The sequence below is a fragment of the Benincasa hispida genome, chromosome 9, assembly GCF_009727055.1.
Source record: "Benincasa hispida cultivar B227 chromosome 9, ASM972705v1, whole genome shotgun sequence".
In the NCBI taxonomy this organism is placed as follows: Eukaryota; Viridiplantae; Streptophyta; class Magnoliopsida; order Cucurbitales; family Cucurbitaceae; genus Benincasa; species Benincasa hispida.
In genome coordinates, this window is record NC_052357.1 from 19,012,631 (window position 1) to 19,019,829 (window position 7,199).

At 34.0% G+C, this 7,199-nt stretch overlaps 1 pseudogene; it reads right to left on the reverse strand.

Annotated features, from left to right (window-relative positions):
- Positions 1-3,332: 3,332 nt before the first annotated feature.
- On the reverse strand, positions 3,333-5,255 carry LOC120087198 (annotated as a pseudogene).
- Positions 5,256-7,199: the final 1,944 nt, after the last annotated feature.

Below are 7,199 nucleotides of genomic sequence, written 5' to 3' on the forward strand. Positions count from 1 at the left end.
TGATTTGTATGGGTGCGAGTGGCCAGGTCGTCGACTTAAACCTACTGTTTTGGGGATTTTTTTGATTTGGGATCTGGGAACTTAGCTAAAAAGATGGAATTCACTCTTTCCCCGAAGTAGGGGCAAGTAGATAGATAGCTCCCTTAAGGGCTGATTCCAGAGCTTGAACGATGTGGCGCCACATACCTTCTCTTGGCCCGAGAAATGTTCACACATAGTTGGACCATGTTGTATTGTTCATTACAGGAATAAGTGGTACTTAAAGAGTAAGATGTAACTACAGGGGAAAAACGGTAAATTGGCCCAGCTGTACTTACGAGCATCTGTGAAGGGTCATTGTACTCATGTTTGGTTATATCCGATGGACACAGAAATATATCTGTGGTAAGAAGAGTTCAGCTGTTGGTCCTTAGTGGAATGTCTGACAGTTAACAGATGGTAGATCTTGTGGCTAAAAAGTTTAGTCAGCTATTCACGTATTGTTGGAGCTTTGAGCCACAGGTCCATAAGGTCCCCTTGGTAGCTTGGATAAAGTTGAGAATCAATTTTTGAATCAGTTTGAAATATTCAAATTGACAAGAGGGAGTTCGATTATATATCATATAATTGAACTGGTTAATTATATATGATATAATTGACTAAATATGAGATATATTATTTTGGAGGAAATTAGATATAAATATGATTTATATAAAGTAGAGGAGAAATTACTATAGTAGATATATGATATCAAACTATAGGTTAAGAATATAATATGATTATATTCATTTATTAATTAATTGGTTAATTATGTGATAATTGGCCGGAAACTTCTCCTGAATCGTGTGTTAATGAAAATATAAAATTCGATTATTGTAACTAAAGAATGAAATGATAATTGGTTTGATTTTGCAAAGAGTTCGAAAAAATCACTCAAGGTGTGAAAACGTTACGATTGCTTAGCTGAGAGCCTATATGATAGCGCCTAATTGACTAAACGATCGCACACCTCGCGTACTAAACGATCACACGCGTTATCTAAACGATCTCTCAGCTTTTCTAAATGATTGCTTAGCGTGCTGAGTTTCAAGCGATCGCTTACTCTTTACTAAGTGATCGTTTAGTAAAACCTACACGATCGTGTAGCTTTCTCTAAACGATAAGCATCCGTTATACGACAGTCTTCTCCCACTTGCTTGTCGTTCTACACGATCATCCCTTTGTTCCTTCCTCTACCAATTCGTGTAGACGATCGTGCTGCTGATAGCCGTCTGTTTACTGGGTGATAAAGACCGTAGAGGGTTGCTTCCATTGGGTTGAGTTCGAAGTGAAGACAGCCTTCAACTGATACGTGAACTCAATCTCTTGTATTTTATTTATGAAAGCATGTCGTTAATTAGTGTTAAATTGCATACCTGTTTGTTAGAATGTGTGTGTGGTAATTCAATCATAATGAAATAGGAAAGATCTGAACACGCTCATAGATGCTCTTATTTAAGAGTTCCTTCAATAACATGTTCTGAACATGATAGTCCAATTTAATATGGCGGAGATGAACGGGGCCCGCATCGATGAGGGCAGCCAGGTTAGCATTATTCTGTAAACGTTGCTAGAAAGCTTCCTACATTTCGTAAGCAACACTGTTCTGAATATGGCTGATTGCATAGAAATATATCTATTATAAGAAGAGTTCAGTCATTGGTCTTTAGTAAAAATATCTGATAGTTAATTGATGGTGGATCTCGTGGCTAAAGAGTTTAGTCAGCTATTCACATATCGTTGGAGCTTCGTGTCACAGGTCCATTAGGTTCCCTGGGTGGCTTTGATAAAGTCGAGATCAATGTTTGGGTTAATTTTTAATGTTCAAATTGACAAGAGGAGTTCGATTATTTGGTCAAATAAGTTAAAAACGACATTATATGTCTAGTGTTGGACCAGGAAATGTCTGTGTTTTATATTAAAAAGTATAAAAAAAATTGCATGGCGAGCCCATCAATATTTGTCTTCCACCTATGAATTTATCCACAAACAAGAATCAATCAATATTTCCAATCTATTGCATATACTCATCAATATTTGTCTTCCACCTATGAATTTATCTACCAAAATTTGCAAAACAATACCAGAACCAGACTTTCATAGAATACAACTTATACCAAATCCACCATTTCTCTCATTCACAAATATCAATTAGTACTAATTCCATTCACAAAGATCATGGTTAGATAAATTTACATTCATTCTAAGCTAGCATTTACATTCTATTGAGACAAAAAACAAGAATTACATCCTTACAGAAATCGGCCAACAAAACTTGCCCATTGGGTCCGAATTACGTCGATCTCTCCTTGCGTATATGCATATTTTTTTATTGAACTACAAAAAGGAAAAAAATAAATAAATTCAACATAAGTTTACATCAATTTATTAAATTAAAGCTAGTATTATATAAAAAACAAATAATTTACGTACGAGGCTAGCATATTCAACTAAAAAGTTTTACATTATCCATATAACTAAAAAGTAAAAAGCCCCCTAAAGCAAAACCAAAACTTCAAGCATCTAAAAAGCACACCAATGGATACTAGAATTCAATCAAATGAAACCACAAAAAATATCTCCAACTAAAAGATGCTATCGAGGGTCAATCTTAGATTATCTAAATAAGATTCCAAAGATGAATTAGATTCAAATTGTATGTAACTAAAAGCAAATACAACACAGAAATACATCACTGAACTTCTGCCATCTATCTATCACAATTGCATTTTACCTTCCTAAATAAAAACTAAATGTTAATCATAAGCATAGACAAATGTTAGTGAAGCTCCAAGCTGCAAGATGTTTTGTTCGTTTCAATGCAGATGACTTTGGGTGTCTTTTTACATCTAAAAGGTTAACCATAACTTAGGATGTTAATCAATCATGACAGCTTCTAAACTCAGCAACAATAACACAAAAAGAAGTACCTTTTTTCTACAACTAAAATACAACACAAACCTCTGTCTCCTAACAATGCGAACAAAATCTTTAAGCCTTGTAAGATTCGTTTGTCCATTGTTGAACACATACTGCAACAGAACCAAGAAACATACAAAATTTAAAGCCATTGTGGGAAGTTCGAAAATAGTTTACTTAAGACCAAATGAAATCTTTATTATCTTCTATATTCAAGTACTATAATAGCTCAACAAGGTTCAGTGTTCCAGAATTTCAGAATCATGTTACACTACCTCCATTTCAGGCAATACATTAAGCAATATCATCGTAAATAGATAAAAGGAAAGAACTTATTGAAGTAACAATGGCATGGCTAGCTCCTTCTTCAATAGAACTAGAAGCATTTTCTGAATTTATCCTAATGCCTCACGTTCTGCTCTCTCCTTCTTTACCTGCAAAACATACCTAAAGTGGGAAAAAAAATTGCCTTTAGCTTCATTCATTCAGCTTTCTCTGGTTTAATAAAGATAAATATCAACAAAGATCAATACTAAATGATATTGTTTAATTACTAAACGAAGTCATTTACCCTAAAATTCAAACGAAAAATGCTAAAGAAGTTATGTATCAACAGTCTAGCAAGACATCAGATGAAATTTGGTGGAATAAGATAGGTCGACATTAAGTAGAAAGCAATGGTAGGATGTGCCACACACAATCCCCACAACTATTCACTAAGTAGTATTCCAAGAAATCAAAGGAGTTCTAGCATGCATATGCAACATCATGCGGCCTTACTTCCTGCTACTACACAGTTTAAATTAACACAAATTTTATTCACCTAAGTTGAGACATTAATATTAAATAATTTGACACAACGAGTAGAACAATTGAGCATGTGAATTTACACTGGTCATCAAATCATCAACCTTGCTCTATCTTATTTTTATCCAACCTTTCTTCCATACTCGCCAGTAAATAAAAATCAAAGAATCCAGATTAATCAAACCAAAAAAAAAAAAAATTTACCACCACACTTTTTACTTTATTTGCATGTGATAAAGCAATTTCGCTCGTATAATGTTTTTGAAAATAATATAAGAATTAGGATTAACAGCGAAGATCTAGTGGTATGCATGAAAATCACTCGTATAAACTCGTATAATGTTACAATCAGACAAATCAAGAATTCAACCACAAACAAAGGCCTAAAATTCATTTATTTGCTTTAAAAGAAAACATATCCAAGATTCATACATATATTACCCAAATGTTGATATCTATCTAGATCATGAAACCTGAAATCATGAAAAAGACAACAGAGTACGGAACGAGAAACCTTGAAGGGGAATTCAATAAAATTAGAATTAAGATAAACAATTCAACTATAATGCAAGTACATAGCAAGATACAATCTAGTCTAACAGATGTTAAATAATATCAAAATCAATAACTCCCAAATACAGTTCATAAGATACAAAACTCTAAGAACCATGGCTGACACTATGATATAGAGCAGTTGCCTCATTTCCATGAACACGACCAGACATTTTTCACTCTTTTTTTACCACAATTTTTTTCACTCTAAATAATAAAGCGGGAGATATGAAATAATGGAAAGACTTACAAGTGCCAGCATATCCTGGAGATAGCTTCTGAATGGTGTTTGCATGGCCTACCAAAAGAATGAAATAATTCAAACTAATAACCATCAAACTACTATTTAGAATTCAACATCCTGTGCTTAGTTGGGGGAAAACAACAAAACCCAATACAATCAAGAGTTAGTTCCTAGTGACCATGAAAAATTATAGAAATTTAACCATAAAAAAATACTAGATTTCGAGAATATTGCATGTTCAACAATTATATTAAGAGCATGCTGAATACAAAAATAAAACTGAAGATTATTCGATTATGATAAACATATAACACATTTATGTTTTTTCGGCGAGGCTCGAACCGATCTAAGGAAGAGATAAACATCTATAGTAGGAAAAAACTTGAAGATCATCAGGAAGGTACTAATTCTTCATGGAAAGGTCCATGGCCTGCTTCAAATGTTGATTGCCTGCATCAACAACCTCCTTGGGGAGTCGATTCAAAACCTCCTTCACATCAATATCATAATATGGGTCATACAAATCGAATCGAAGACCTAACATAGTAACACAACCCAAAATCAATCTCCACGGAACAAAATTTGAAATCAACGGCATAGAAAAAGAAACAATTAAAGTTTCAATTACCATAATTACGGAGGCGTTGGGTCGATCTGGCGATGAATCCCCAATCTTTTTCTTTGGGTTGATGAAGGACTGCAAAAAGGACACCATTTCGATCTCTCTCCTCTCTTCCTCCAGAGAAAGTTACTCTCTGATTTTTCCGTCAGAACAAGATTGGTTAATGAACATGAACTTCAGGCATGGACAAACTCAATCTATGAACATGAGCTGCACAACAGCTAGATCTGGCGTATGGCTTGCAGATTGGTGAGAATGAGAGAGAGAAAGAAAGATCAGAACTTCAGGCGGTGGATCTACTTTTTCGTGGGTTAGAGAGAGAGTTCGACAGGGGAGAGAGAGAGAGAAAAAAAAAGGCTCATTGGTGATGCTAGGCAATGGATGGTGAGGTGATCAGAGAAAGGGTCTTGGGCAGGGAATGTGCAGTTGAGGAAGGCGACGTGGGAAGGGCTTGGACGGAGAAGAAGAATAAGATTGGGGATTTAATTTGAAGGTCAATTTTTTTTCTTTTACACAATATATATATTAGTTTTTTTATTTTCTTATTGATAATTGGGGAAGGCGGGAAATGAAAATGGGAGAGAAGGAAACAAAAAAAAATTGACCTACAATGTCGGTTTTAAACCGACATTATAGGTACACCTACAATGTCGATTTAAAACTGACATTAAAGATCCATTTTTTTTAAGAAACCGACATTGTACATCCATTTTAGTTTTTCCCAACCGACATCAAAGTCCAGATTTCTTGTAGTGAAATCGTATCGAGTATAACTCAATGGACATCCGAGTGTGTTAGAAATCACGAGATTCGTGGTTTGAATCCCCCACCTCAATTGTACTAAAAAAGAAAAAAAAAATTAGTACCAAACCGTAGTGTAGTATTAAAAACTTCATATGAATTTAGTATTATGGATTGAAAACTTCGAAATAGATTAAAAAAATTTGAAGAGGAAATATATTAAAACTTAATTTCTAGGTAACATATGTTTTATCTACATGCCAAAAGTTATATAGATTTCTTTTCCAATATAAATATAAATATAAATATATATATATATCTACATTTCACATACTAAAACTTTTTTAAAATCTCCAACAATGGAGATGGTAGTTTTGTTTTTCATATGTTTGAACTTCTGATAAGGTCAAATTTTTTTTTCAACTTATTTCAATAATTTTCTTTTATAGACATTTATTTCACTAAGGTCATAGTTACTGAAAAAGAGTTAGAATGACTCATCACTTAAAGGTTGGATGTTAAATAGAAAGCATTGACAATAATTGTAACAACAGAAAAAACTAACAACAAGATAAGTAGAAGAACACAACAGTTGGTAACCTAGTTCGGCGATAAACCACCTATGTCTGAGGGGCAGTGTGCCTAGGTAAGATAATCCACTAATATTAAAGATAGTACTTATATGTAATACACCAACTACTATAATGGCTCACGTAGAGCTTAACTCCCAAGACACCTAGGCTCCCCTTAGATGTTAGACTCTCTCTCAAATAAACTTAGGCTCTCCCTAACCACAATGATATTAGTGATGAGACTCCTCTCATGATGATAGCTTCCTTTCAAGTTGGTGAACTCTTTTCACTGATGAATCTTAGGATCCCCCTAAGATGGAGAACTTCTTCTCCAAAGCTAAGTCTTAGGCTCCCCCTAAAATTAAAAATTCCTTCTCTGGCAATTATGGCTTAGGCTCTCCCTAAACTGTGATAATCTTTTAATTATTACACTCAATAGATGAAGAACATGCATATCAGAATTTAAAGAGGACTGAGCAAGTACACAATGTAGAACAGTTTGGCCGAAGTACAAAAAACGTCTTGTTCACCCAAAAACACAAATTGGCTTGCCTCATACGGCTCTTAAAACAACACCTCGTTTATAGAAGAATTTAGAAAAGGAAACAACTCCAAAAAAGGAGAAGATAAGTCGTGCCTCATTAAAGGAAAATATAATATTAAACCAATTTGCATATTTTTCTAAATTAGAAAAATATTTTGCATGAAAATATTCTGATGTTAA